General features: G+C 32.2%; 1 protein-coding gene across 17 annotated transcripts in view; it reads left to right on the forward strand.

Moving 5' to 3' along the window:
- The window catches only part of LOC117181817 (rap guanine nucleotide exchange factor 6-like), a 493,078-nt gene that overhangs the window by 428,043 nt on the left and 49,596 nt on the right, over nucleotides 1-15,439 (forward strand). The window lies entirely within an intron of this gene.

Here is a 15,439-nt window from a genome sequence, read left to right on the forward strand (position 1 = left end):
GGGGGGGGGGGCACAGTTTTTGAAATATATAAAATCAAGTGGCCTAAAACGTGTGATGCTAATGAAAATCCAGTTTTTGACAATTGGCACCTAATTTTGCAAACATATTCTTTAGGAAACTGAATTCGACAGCTTATATACAATTTTTATAATTAAAATTCTAAAAATACAGTTTTCATGGACTGCATTCAAGTTTTTATTTATATTTTACTTTCTCAGAGATTTTCCCAACTTTAGTTCAGATTTCACTATCGGCGTCACATTTTTAAAACTGAAATTCTACTATAAGTACTTAAAATTGTATGTTGATTTTATTCTATTATTTTCATGTTCAAACTTAATATCAAGAGAAAACATGTAAGTAACATCGGAGGCAATAAAAAATTCGATTTTTAAATGCGTACTCCATTCATAACTGTCTGTAGGAACATGAATTATACTATGATACTTTCTATTTTTTGTATTATGGAGTAAGAAATATTCGGAAAATCGCTCTCGAATATTAGTAAGTGACTTAGTAAGTGACTTAGTAAGCGAGCCTAGCGTTGGACCGAGTGCAGCCGAGCGTGGACGATGTCAGCCGACCAACGCTCTATTGAAATTCCCTAAATTTATCAATCACCCAATTTGGTTTGATGCAAAGATCCTTATTACAATAAATTAGGATAATTCGAAAAGTTACAATTGAAAAACAAATTTTCCACAGTGAGCAAAAAAATTATTTTTAAACCTGGATATTAGGATATTTCATTGCGCGTTAAGACATAGTGCTTAGAATTTTTCAAATGCCATCACTGTGAATAATTAATGAATAATTTAATGGCAATCAATTTGAGTGCTAGCATTTACTCAATAAGAGCGATATTTCTGGAACGCAGTATCTATAGTAGTTTAGCAGAATGGAATATCGCCGTGCTGCCGCGTTGGAAACCCGTGTTCGATTCCCACCAGCTGTTGTACAATTGCAATTTAAAGAAATATAATAGTGCGAAAGATTTCAACACCCCATAATAAATAAAGTCTGAATTTGCGTCGTACGCTCGTGTAAAGGACACGTAAAATAATAACCTTGAACGCCACGCGGTGCATGTTGGGTTTATTTTTTTTCGTCCGCTAATCTGACTGCGCCAATTTTTACTAAGTCGCTTATTAATAATTCATTGCGTCCATCTCTCTTGACGTTGCTATAGTCCTTTGCGAATATTGCAATCTTCTGTAGATATTAATGCAAGAAATCTATAATTTTCTTCTACTGAAATTAGCAAGTGGCTATAATAATACATTGCTTGCTGGTTTACTACAGAGCTTAGTAAATACTGCAAACCTTTTTTGAAATAAATGTAACATTTTAAAATTTTATTCCAATGAATTTTGTAGTTTGGCATGCAGTTACTAGTTACTACTCGAAGTAGTAAACATTACAAAAGTTCCGCTATGCCCCTCCATTGCAAACTAAAAATAGTAAAATCTAGTCTGATTATTATCAAATAATGCAGCCACAGGGAACGTCTAGTACATTATACTTATCCAATTTGTGTCAAAAATATTTTTTACTGTCGAATTTTGATTGATATTCAAGAAATGATTACGCGCGTACCTGGCACACTCATCTTAACTGCTGAATCAGAAATTTTTTCTTCCAGTTATATACTTTATCCACGCACTTCAAGCTTTTCCAGTTGATTTGAAAATGAGGGGCTTTATGGATAGGTTTTTTTAAACAAAAAATTACATTCGGAATTTGAATTTTTAAGGATGTCACGGTACTGGCTTATCCTTAACTCCGGGAGTGATGAAGGTTGAAAACCGCAATTTTTTTTACATATAAAAAGCGGTTGTAAATTATTATTTAGCTTGATTTAAATAAATTTAATAGTCATTAGAGTTAATAAATTTGAATTAAAAAAAAATGGTAAAAATGCCATCTCCATGATTCGAGCCCGAAATTTCCGGTGACAAACTCAGAGCGCTACAGGCCTGATCGGAAGTTGAAAGACTTTTGCATCGCTGCCTATTCAATCACGTGCGTGGATTTTTTCAACACCATTTTTCTCGAGAGTGACAGAAAGCGCATTTAATTACTTTAGCATATTAAAAGTTTGATAGTAACCTATTACCTGTTACGCTATTTCTTTCGGCCTATCTGAAATCATTTGAAAAATTTTCATTGCAAAAAAGGGTAGTGTTCCAAAAAGTCACAAGGGCCACTTGAACAATTTTTTAGGAGACAAAAACGTTCTTCACAAACAAATGTTTAATTTCGAAAAAAGACTTGACCTCACGATACATCAGTGCTGAATTAAGGTGTAAAAGGTTTGATTTAAAAATACTATTAGGTTCCAAGAAAATTGAGGTAGACTTTTTTTCGCTTGAAACACAATTTTTCTCAACTTTAGACGCTGATTAAAACCCAATTGTTCACACCAAGAAAAAAAAATTATATTTCTCACTATTGAGCCGACATCTATCGATTCGATATTTATTGAATCGATATAAAAATATTGATTGGGAAAATGCAATTAAAGTCCGAGAAAATTAAGGGAATGTTTTGTTTCGCTCGAGGCGCATGTTTTCTCAACTTAGAGTTTAGACGGTGATTTAAGTCTCAATTTTTAATTAAGAGAATCAAAGGCAAAAGAGATTTTTAGGTATTAAACTACAAACAAAATGTAAAAAATGTAATTAAAAAAAGAACCTTTGATCACAATATGTATTAGAATTTATCTTTTTTTTTGAGCCAATAATCGATTATTTTCCCGAAAATGGCACTTATACGCCTTTTTATTACGCCACCATTCAAATAATAGAAAGTAATTTTTTTTAATCCTATTTGATAGCCGTTTAACTTTTACAAGAGGAATATTTTGTTCACAGAATTTCATAACTTTAGCTTATTTTTTTAATTCATGGAAAATTTGGAGGAAATGAACCTTTATATGTTATGCACTTGAGCTAAAAACTGCCTCCGTCATTTTTATGTAATATAATACCATAAAATTTTGGGATGGAAGTACAATATTTCAAAGGTTCACAAATAAAAGCACCGGTGAGCCCACACTTACTTGAAAGACTTTATGGCAGTGATTGGTTACCTTACCCGAATATTCATTCAAAGCCAAATCTTGAAGTTCATGGTTTCCGAGAAACTCGGAACTTCTGATAGAAATGTTTCCTCTTAAATTGCCATCTTTTTTATCCCAAATTACTAATAGAAATTTGGAATACAAGGACGTGTGTAGCAGAGTGAAAACAAGGTGGGCATAACTTGAAAGACTATCGATTAACTGTCTCGCCCATTGCGTCTCCAGTCTCCCCTGGACAGCATCCCAAGTGCGAATTGCCGGAGCTGAATACACGGCCCAGTATTGGTCCAATTTTGGCAGCCAAAGGTCGGCTAAAGTTATTGGGCCAATATCGGCATTTTAATCGGCCCAGTGTTAAGCCAGTGCTGGCAGCCTATATTGGCTATTTATATTTGCCGATCCTCCACCGTTGCTTGGCCCAGTATCGGCACTTCATTGCGCTAAGTATCACTTTTAGTACGGGGAACCATGTTTCACGAGGATCAGCCAAAGTCTGGCCCATTGACGGCAAACACCTGGGCCAAGTGTCACTTTTATCACGGCAAACCATGTTTTATTTAAATCGGCCCAATGTTGAGCCCGTGCTGGCAGCCTATATTGGCTATTTATATTTGCCGATTCTCCACCGATGCTTGACCCAGAATCGGCACTTTGTTTCGCCCAGTCTCAGTTTTAGCACCTAATAAATAAATCTTACATCATTAAAAAAATTTTAATGCTTATGAAAAATTACATTTCCTGTCATTGCAAAAAGTTGTAAAGCAGGCTACAACGAAAAAAATGAAGTATTACGCGAAAAAAATTGTAATCGATTAAAATTATTTATTTAAAAATCATTGTATTGATATTCCTGTTGACATTTCGTCGCATAATAATAAATAATTAGAAAAAGAGAGCTTAAAATTTGATTCTTTAACTTTTCTGAACTGCAGCTTATGAGGATGACTTTTTCACAGAGTTTCAACTTCTCGGTTTCGCGAAGTGGTTAGCATGTCCGACTGCTAGGCAATATTATTATTATTATTATTATTATTATTATTATTATTATTATTATTATTACACCATTAAGCCATTTCCCTTTCGGGGTAGGCGTGACTCACTCGGCAGGGGAAAGGAGTAGTGTGTGGAAGGGATAGAGATTTTTCAGATTGATCCAGATTTCTCGTGCTATTTAAGTAAATAACACGATCGTTCCGCAACACTGCTCCGACCCGGGTTGCTGATCAATCTCTCTAGCAATCACCTCAAGCGAAGAACCTCACGAAGTCGTTATGTAAGGTTCCCCACTTGGGTCCATTAGTAGCCAAGGTCTTTGTTTCAGGCGTCATTCACTCTACTGACACTCTTTTTATTAACTATTTGCCGCCATACTTTCCTGTCCTGGCATACTTCTCTAACTTCTTTTATGTCCATGCATTTTTCATGCAGACTCTCGTGTTTCTGTGACTTCTTATGTCTCTTCTAACTAGGGTCTCATTCACACATTCTAACCATTCTTTCCGCGGTCTACCTCTGGGCCCGCTGCCATTTACTTTACCTTGATACACTTGTTTCGTTAGTCGTTCGTTTGGCATTCTTTCAACATGTCCGAACTATCTTAAACGATTTCTTTCCCATGTGTCTACTAGCGTCTCTTCTGCACCACATTCTTTTAGAATTATCTCGTTACTTACTTTGTCCATTACGGCTTTCCCGCTTATTATGCGCATGAATCTCATGTCAATTGCGTTAATTTTACTCTTATCTTTTTCTTGATAAGTCCATGTCTCGCTACCGTATAGTACAGTCGGTACAAATATAGAATTATGTATTGCCATTTTAGCTTTATTTGATATATTTTTACTTCTGATAAGGGGACCTGCTCTACCAATAACCTTCTTACCTTCATTTATTCGTCTATCCAATTCCTCATCTATCTCCCGTCCCTAGTAAATAAGCTACCAAGGTATACGAACTTATCAACTTGTTCAATTCTCTTATCACTTAATAAAATATTGCATAGTGTTTTCTCCCTCTTTCCTTCGAACACCATAGTTTTTGTTTTATTTGCGTTAATTTTGAGTCCCATGCTCTTCATGCTTGCATCTAGTTTATTCAACATTCTTTTTAGGTCTTCGATAGACTCTGCCATAACAACCTAATCATCTGCGAACGCTAACCCACGTAATCTTACTGTTTCGAGATCCACACCCTCTTCGTCGAAGAGAGCCATTCTTAAACACTTGTCCATAAATAATATAAATAACCATGACGACATACCGCATCCTTGTCTAACTCCTTGAATAATATCGAAACAGTCACTCAGTTTCCCATTCACTCTTACACTCGCTTTGCTACCTGTATATATTATTTTTATAGCTTGTAGGATCCATCCATTGACTCCATACTCTTTCAGGACTTCCCAAAGTTTACTAATATCTACCTTGTTAAAGGCTTTTTCTAGGTCAACAAATGCACAGAAAACTTTTTTTCCTACTCTAAAACTTTTTTCTGTTATTTGCCTTAAGCTAAATATTTGATCGGTACATGACCTTGCTGGCATAAACCTACTTTGGACTTCCCAAATCTTTGCTTCTGTTATTTTCATTACCCTACGAATAAGTATTTTTGAATATATTTTACTTACGGTGCTTAATAAGCTAATCCCTCTGTAATTATTGCTGTCGCTTTTATCTCCCTTTCTCTTGTATATTGGTACGATATTCGCTTCTTTCCAATCGTCTGGGACGTCTCCCATCTCGAAACATAAATTTATCAATTCGCACAGTCTACGTGGTATGCACGCGCCACCGTGTTTAAGCACTTCAGCGTTAATACCGTCTACCCCGGCAGCCTTGCCGTTTTTCAAGTTCTTAATTATATCCCTAACCTCAGTGACACAGGCTTTTTCAATTGAGTTTTCCATCGCATCGTGTTCAACATCGCAGTTGTGGTGTCCTATAGCTTCATCTCCGAATTGTCTCCTAAAATAGTCTCTGAAAGCCTCTAGTATTCCGTCTGCATCATATACCATGCTTTGAAGTTTTTATATCTTTATTTTACGTTACTTTTAAATTATGCAAAAGTGTTCACATTATTTGAAATGCACATTTATACAAATAAAATTAATGACTTCTTTTAAAAATGAACGTTTATAAAAATTTCTAGCGAGCAGAATTAAAGGGAATTATATTAAAGTAGAAATTTTGAAATTCTACTCAGAATTCTGTAATACCAATTAAGTAGATAAGGAACTTTGGTAAGTAAAAAATTCTTCTGATTTTACGTCTGGGAGATGCTAGTGATATATTACCAACTCTGCTTGGCGTGATTGTCGGAATTTTATGTACTGAATTTAAAAGTAATATAGGTCAGTTTAAAGGAAATTTAGTTTGTCATAAGAAGCTCAAATAAAAAATTTTATTAAAAATTTTTTTTTATGCTAAAAATACAAAAAATGTAAAAAGTGCTTTTTCCCAACTCATCCAACTATTCTCATAATATTATAAAACCTAGGAAATAACTAATAAAATGCAAAATAAAGTATTATTTTTAATAAAAAACTTCATTCTATGTTTCCGAAGTATAAATTTACTGCTATTTACATATATTTAGTTTTTTCAGTAGTCACAAACATTTTTGTAACCAATTTCCCCTGCGCAGCCACAGTGTTGTAAAAACCACAGGTATCTCATATTATGAGAACCACATCGTGCAACTATACATATTTAATGAATATTTAATGAATAATAAATATGGTTTAAATAATTCCCTTCTAAGAACTCGACCACCATCGATTTCACAAGAACCAACAGAGTGGGTCTCTTAGTTTAGCTCATACCACGTTTTCTCATATTACGAGAATATCTCATATTCGAGTACTCTCATCTAATAAAAGTTACTTTTATTCATGATTCTAAAACTATAGAAAAATTTACAACTTATTAAACAATTTAATTCGAATTTTTGAAATATAAGTTTGTTCTTTAATTAAAATTGCTTCAAGAGTAGAATTTTTTTACTTTCTTTACCTTTGAAATGTTTCATTCTTTCCACATGCATTTTTCAAAATTGGAATGGATTGTAAGAGTTGACTAAGAACTCAACTTTTTTAAACGGAAATGAAGACGAAGGGACTAATTTCTTGAAAATTACTCTGATTAAAAATGTAGTAAACCTAAAAATATTTTATATTTTGTTAGAAATCATAGAATTTCTCAAGTTATAAATACAATAAAAAATTTCTTCACTGAATACCAAATTGTACAATTATAATCATACAGACAATGCCAAAGATTTCCGGTGTGTCTTAATTTGATCGATTGTCTAAATTCTATAGGTCAATAGTTCATGTCACTTTGTGACTCATGTGTATATAATTGAGTGCCAGTTTTCCTGAACGTTAATTTCAATTGTCCTGTTTTTTTCTTGCTGTATAGTGTCACAGTATCACAGATTACATGTAATCTTTAAATATAAGGAATGAATTTAATTAGCTCATTGCCACATAATATTATCTTTAAAACAAACGAAATTATTTTTCTCGCTTAATTTAATATTAGTTTTCCTAAATTTAGCTTTGTTTTTCAAAAACGGTTTGTCTGATCAAATTCTATAAACATGTTTGAAAAGCGTATTACATGAATCACAGTCTTGCTCCTATCGCCCTGCGTTTTCTTTTCTGCAAATTTCTTTTATTCCTCCTATTTTTTAAAAACTTCCCCTTTTCTCTGTAAACATACGATATTTTAAAACACAATACATTTTTGGATTACGCGAAAAATACTCCGAAATTAGTTAAACACAAGAACTATAAGAAACATTTTTTGTTTTATATCTACAAAACTATTCTCTCCATAACTACAGTATGCATAAACTCTCTTTAAAAAACTAAGCTGAAACATTTAAAAACATGTTGAAAAGGTGAAAACCGGAGACAGCAGTTGCGTGTTCAGTATCAAATTGTAACAGTTAAAAAATATTTATAGTATTTTGAAAATGAAGTATTAGAAGGTGAACACTTTTTAATTGAAGTATACAAAGTTAAATATTCTAACTTGTACAATTTGAAGTTAAATGTTCAAAATTAAGCCACTTGAATTGTAAATCTGTATAGGCGGGTTGAGCGGTCTCAAATTTTATATTTATGTCTTACCATACAAAATTTACATTGTCTATTTGACCGATTTGACACTAAACTTTTTAGGATTTATATAAATCTTTAAAGGTATTTAAAAATATGTATAATATTTCTTATGAAAAGATCTTCAATTCTTCTCTACATGTCAAAATAAATGTGAACCTTTAAGTATTTTTTTATTTTTTTCAGAAGAAATTACACCAAATCTAAAAAAGAACAGAATTCCGTTTTTGATTTTTTTTCGAACAAATCTCGCCTAATAAAATTTTACAAAGGTATTGGGTACAGCTAGTAAACACAAACTTTATATTTTTACGAACATAAGTTGTGTTAGTGATAACAAAATGTTACTGACATTTTTTACCAATATTTTTTTAGCGCAATTTAGTAAAATTTTTATTTTTGCGAAATATAAAAAGAATGTTTCTAACTTCCGGGACATTTAAGAAACTGGAAATATTTCTAATTTAGACGTCTTCAAAATTTAAAACTTTCAAAGTTATAAAATGACTTATCTTTAAGTGATTACTTGATACTTCAAATTTTAAAAAAATTCAATATTTTAAAATAAAATCGAATGGAAAAATAGTGATTTTAATTTTCTGAAACTAATTTCTGATTTCAACTCTTAAAAAATGTGTATCAAAATATTATTAAAAAAATTAAGAATGATAAAGAAGATTCCTACCAATTTAAATAATCCTGCCAATCCCAGTAAGTGCTGCCCTCTTACGATGCATCAAATCTGGCTTACCGACCGTGTGAACTGCCGGTTAATTTCAAGTCTCCGGAACGAAATTAAGGCCACGAGTTTAGCAGGAGTCGATACCCATAATGTAATTTAGATTTTTTTAGCTCTACTTCAGTTTCCGTGACGTAGAAAACCTCTTAGGTTGATATCGTTTAAAAGAACTCCCGCACAATTTTGTGGCCAAAATTCAGTTAAATTTCTTCCGCCTGGTTTGTAAATTATAATGTAATCGTCATGCGTGGGCGGACCGTGCGAGACTGCTTGAATGAAATGAGGTTGAGTGAAGTGGAATGAAGTGTTCTTCTCTGTCAGTTGCTTTTTCTTTGCTTTACATTTACATCGAGTGTCGAGCTTGCTGCAAATAATGAAGAGCAAGGGGATTTCGAGTGATAGTAAATAAACGAAGAGAAACAATTACGTCGGTCCTCATTTCCCAGGATTTTTTTGCCTTTAAATTCTTACATGATTTTTTTCTATTTAAGAAAATAAACTTCATTCAAATGAGTTTCAATTTTGAATTGAAAAAATGTTTCAGTATTATGTGTAAACGGGTATAGTGGTGTGAAAAATGACTTTGGGCCGAGTTTCGGGTTCGCAACCCAATATGAAAACTTGTACTGGCCCGAAAGTACAATTTAAAAATGTCCGGAAATTTTCGATGAGTTGTGGTATTTTTCAGTAAAACAAAGGTAAACTTACCGTATATTGCTGAAAATTTTAACAAATTTAAAAAAAAAAGAACTTTTGGGTTTTAGGTTTGGGTCATTATAGGGGTATATTAGACTTTGAACGATTTTTTTCGAAATCTTCTGAATTAAATTATATAATTGTAATATTAACAAACAGTTTCTAATTTCGGAAACATTGTTTCTTTATTTATGGTTTTTTGATTGATAAACATATTTCATTTTTTTTTGTTCCAGAATAGTTCATAATTTACCCGAAGGGGTCATATTTTAAAGAAATGTCAGCTAATTTTATAATTAACAAATTCTTTCCTTATTTATAACTAGAGAAAAATGTTAAGCCTAATTTAAAGAAAAAAAATCGCTCGTAACCCAGGTAGAAATACACCACCGACCCAGTACTGGCCCAGTACAGCCTGCCGGATTCCCAGTACTGTGCCAGTACTGGCGTGCCAGCACTGGCGCAGTACTGGCAAACTGCTGGCGTACGAAAATGCCGGAGTTAATTTTAAAAATGATAAAAAATATTTAATTGTTTTAAAGAACTCTTTTAAAAATGATTAAAAAATATTTAATTGTTTTAAAGACCATCCATTCATCATCATACGACTGCATATCGTCCGAATTTTATTTATAATTACAAAAATGTAATTTTCAAACTATTTGTTTAATTTTAATGCCCACTGCTTCTATAATCTAAAGATATAACAAAAAAGGTATTTAAAAAATAAATAATAATTAACAGCTAGTATTTTGTCAATAAATGTTAATGGCGCTGCTTAGAATGAATACATATTTTACATTCTTAAACATTATATTACAAATAAAATTTCTAACGCCAAAGGGGACCGAACCTACATATCGATACCTAAATCTATCGCCTAGCAGTCCGGAGTGCTAACAACTGCGCCAAACCGACAAGTTGAAACTTGATGAAAAAGCCATCCTCATAAGCTACAGTCCAGAAAAGTTAAAGTACCAAATTTTGAGCTCTCTTTTTCTAATTATTTATTATTATACGACGTTATGTAAATGTAAAATACACGAACTGTTAACAGGAATATCAATGAAATAATGATTAAATAAATAATTTAAATCGACTACAATTTTCCTTCGTGTAACATTTTATTTTTTCGCGCTTTAGACCATTTTGAAAGTTCTGATAATAACATTTCATGAGCATTTAAAATTTGTATCGACGGAACTTAGAAAGTTTACCACGCTGCGCAACAATTTTTTTAATAACAATTTTCATGAAACCTTCGTGTAACGTTGTCTTTTTAGGTGTTTTAGACTATTCTATAACTATTAAGACATACATCCAATGCAATTTTTACTGAACATTTAAAATTTTTGATGAAGGTGGAACTTAGAATATTTTTTTTTTTAAAGTAATAGAAAAATAATGTTTTCACCTTAATTGTATAGTCAATTTCTCGACATTTCAAAACATCCTGACATTTGTAGACGTGTTTTTTTTTAAGTCTGTTTTTGTACTACTAGCATAGTGCCGACCCGGTCGTGCAGCCAACGTTCTGCCAGTACTGGGCGAACCACCGGCTGTCTGTACTGGTGGGCAGTACTGGGACAGTACTGCGCCGGTGGTGAACTCTGGCACACTACCGACATTTCCACCTGGGAAGTTTGAGTGCGCATCTGTCGGATCTCGTACTTCGCGCTTAATAATATGCTGTTATGTAATAATATTCTGCTTTAGTCGACAAATTTTGCCTTTAAACATTTGATTATATCTTGTAATTTTTCCAAAAATTTTAATTTTTAATATCTAATGTTATTTTTCAAGATCTATACGTATCTTATCAAAAATGGTCAGTAAGAAATTTGTGAACCCGTTTTTGGAAGAATAATTTTGTTATTGAATATTTTATTATATCTTATGTAATTTTTCCAAAAATTATGACGATCAAAAAATGTTTGCCTTGTTTCTGGATGGAAAATATCTTTGTCTTCTCATTTTATTCGTATCTTGCAGTTTGTCCGCAAAATATGATTTTTTAGTATTTGATCGGCCTATAAAAGGATGCGAATGTAAAAATAGAAACTCAAATTATCATATTGGAACCTAAAATTAACATTATAATTTATCGAAAAAAATACAAAACAAAGATTGAAAACAACATATGTAGATTTAAAATTGTTAACCTAGTTACGCAATATACATATTTATACAACGGAGAAGTGCATCAACGGTCACTTTGATATGTATGGAGAAGATAAACCAGATACCATGAATCCGACTTCCTGTCGCCTTCGTGTAGCGCCTGTAGGTCGCCTATCTGCTTATCTCAACTGCCACAGATACAAAATTGCAACGCATCATAATTTCTCTTGTATTTAGCTTGAAATTTTCACAAATCTTTAGGATTTGGCGTTTAATTATTTAGCTTTTTTTCATTTTCATTGTAATTTTCTTACAAAATAAGTGTCATCAAATCATGTGATGATTTTGAAAGAAAAAAGTAATAATGAAAATTTCTTCTGCTAAAAACCTAATTTTGCGCGCATAAAATTCCTATATGATTAATATCACAGGCACACGAAAAAAAAGGTCTTGTCCACCAGACGACATAAAGATTTCTATAAGTTTTGGGGGTCGCTGAATCCGATTCTGGGGTTGGTTTGACTCGGTCAGGTCACATTTCGTTTCTAACCTTAAAAAAATGTTTGTTGAAACATTCATGGAAACACTCAGAAAGCAAAGCGGTTATATGTTTTTACGGTCACTGAGTCAACATTTAAAGCTCATTTGGCTCGGCGAGGTCGCATTCCATTCATAACCTAAAAAAAATTAAAACACCGAAAACTGTTCTGGACATGAATTGTTTGTATTCAGCGTCCAGTACATAGAACTTGTTCGTCATTCTTCGAGCATGGCTATCAGTCTGTATCACATAATCCTGCTGCGTTGACTGATACTGTAGCTTATTGGATTCTCACACAGATTACTTTCCAATTAATTTGGGTAATTACAGTGAGGATCAGGGAGAAAGATTTCATCAAGTCATAAAGGAGATGGAACTTAGGTGTCAGGGAAGGTGGGATGTGAATATGTTAGCAGATTACTGTTGGACATTGCAAAGAGAGATTGTTCAAAAAGGGGTGAAACGACACAGAAGCCCCCTGCATAGGTCCTTCGAGAATAAAAGAACAAGATACCATAGGAAAAAATCAAAGAAAAATTTCTTTCACGTGTCAGTGAGAATGTAAAATTATATTAAGAACTTCATGTTTAAAACTGTATTTAATCTTAATGGAAAAAAAATGTCAAACCAAAGATATTATATTATAGCTGAATTAAGAATTTTGGATTTCTGAACACTACGATAATGTAATAAGATTAGTTTTGACAAAGGTGTGAAATTTATAAATGTTTCAACGGTTTATCCTTACAATTAAACATATTATGAGGGCCTGAATTTGAAATTAAAATAAGTGGAATTAATACTAGAACTAGATTTAAAAACTTCGAATAAAACTTATTTCATTTCTCCGTATTTCTTACTAACCATCAATTTTTGCACAAAGTTTAGTTTTGTGTGACATCTAAGACTCATGACGTTCCATAGCTAATTTAAATAGTTTATGAAAATTCTTAAATCGAGGTCACAGTTGGCTGTTTCAAAAATAAAAATTAATTGAATCAAGTATATTTTAGTTTTATTGATTTGGTGTTACAGTATTTTTCTATTTGAACTACAAAGTTTTGTCCGTGTTGCATATTCCGATTTTTAAATTAATAATTTTTCAAATAATTAAGTTTATTAGGTAATATACAGTTTTAAATGATTTTCATACTGAAATTATTTAACTGTATAGGCTTACATAACAAAATAATTAAATAATTGTACATGACTGAACTAAAGAATATTTAATTTCGTAAAACAGGAATAAAAAAGGATCTGCTCTTTAATCAAATTAGGAACTACCTATTTTTAATAAAATCGAAAAAAAAGAACAAAATTTCTCCTTTCGCCTGATTTCTCATTTATATTTTCATTATATTTCTCCCACGTAAAATTCTCATCCTCCGCAATTTCGCATTATAGAGTTTTTTCGTAGGTGCAGAGGCGAATCTAGGTCCACAAGTACCTCTTATGGCCCTGGAGGTATAATCTGAACCCACAACCTCTAACCTTTTCTTACTCCCAACACCCCCAGAATTCCTCGAATTGTGTCTCTCGCCTTTACCCTTTTGAACTGAATTGGCTTAAACTAAAGGCTATTTTTTTCTTTTACTGGTGTTATTTCTATCTTTGTTCTCTTTCTGAGTTCTCGCCTTTTATATATAATTTTTTTTAATGATTGCTATATTCCTCCACCTGTTCCACTGTGTTAATTGGGGCAATCCTATTTGTTACTTGTATACGTGGTCTACGTAAATATACTAATACTAATCATAATACTAATACATATTACACAGTCTTGTTATCTAACGTCAACGTGAGTTTTCTCGCAATTAGCCACCCCTTGAGATAATGGCGCTGATGATACTGCAAATTACCATAGTTCTTACCTTCCTGTCGAGCCTGAGTGGGCGCGAATCATTTTAATCCTCCCCCTGCTTCCAATGTTCAAATCTTGTTCGTTTTCACCTCTTAGCGTGGAATGCCGGGGTAAAAGTTTCGCCTCTTGCAAAATTGCTAATATTAGAGAGCTGAATTGAAATTGAGAGAGGATATTTGCTTGATAAATTTTCTTTAAGTGGAAATTTCTCTGAAATTCTTGAAAATATATCGGATATTCGGTTTCATACAACAAAAATAGGGAAATAACGACGACCCTCCAATGACAAGGAAAAATTTCAGTTCATTTCCCTTTTCTTCCCAGATTTCAAATATTCTTACCGGCCATTAAAATTTTGACATTCAAGACATCAAAACTACTGTACAATTTTTTATTTGTATAAAGTTCTGGAATCGACGATGAAAATATAGTCTCTTGATTCTTCGATTCGAAAAGATTAACATTATTTTAAGTTAATGAAAAGAAATTAAATTCGTATTAAATTTATTTTATTAAATTCAATTATTATTATTTTTATTAATATTAAAATAAATTCTAAACCGTAAATAAAAATAATGAAAAAAATAGTAAAACATTGCAAGTAGAATAATTTTATGTTTTAAATTTAATAATACAACAATTAAAATCAAACTTTTTTAGATACAGACAACCAAGCCGAATAAATATAGTTATGAAGCCTTAAAAATTGGAACGTATATTTGAAAACAAAATATTAAAAATTGTATAAGTTGCAATTTACAATTGAATGTAAACTTTTTAGTTCCTCAGGCTCTTAATTTTAAGCTCATTTCGAAAATCTACTTTGCAATTTTTGAATGTAAAATTTGGATGTATACAGCCTATATTAGTCCAGGCGCCATACCCAGTCCTGTCGGATCTTATATGTCGCCAAAATATTTTGAGTGATTCGTATGCAGAATGATCACCTGATTCCGAGTCGGTGTGGTACGTCTTCGGCAGATTGTGCGTTATCGATATATTCGCAATTAATCAATTTTTTAGTTACTCCCGATTAATGATTTTCCATTAAACTTATTTCGATTTTTTTCTGCACTTTATTAGCTCATTACAGGAAGAATAAAAAACGTTGAAACATATTTGCCCTCCTATGAATATTTATTGCACAATAGCAACTAATAGGCGAAAAAGTTGTAAAAAAATTCTATCTGCCATATCTTCAAAAATATGATCTAAAAGAGAAATATTTTTTAATTAATGAAAATAACAGCTAAAATACATACTTTTTATAATAAAA

Source organism: Belonocnema kinseyi, chromosome 10 (genome assembly GCF_010883055.1).
Source record: "Belonocnema kinseyi isolate 2016_QV_RU_SX_M_011 chromosome 10, B_treatae_v1, whole genome shotgun sequence".
NCBI classification, from domain to species: domain Eukaryota; kingdom Metazoa; phylum Arthropoda; class Insecta; order Hymenoptera; family Cynipidae; genus Belonocnema; species Belonocnema kinseyi.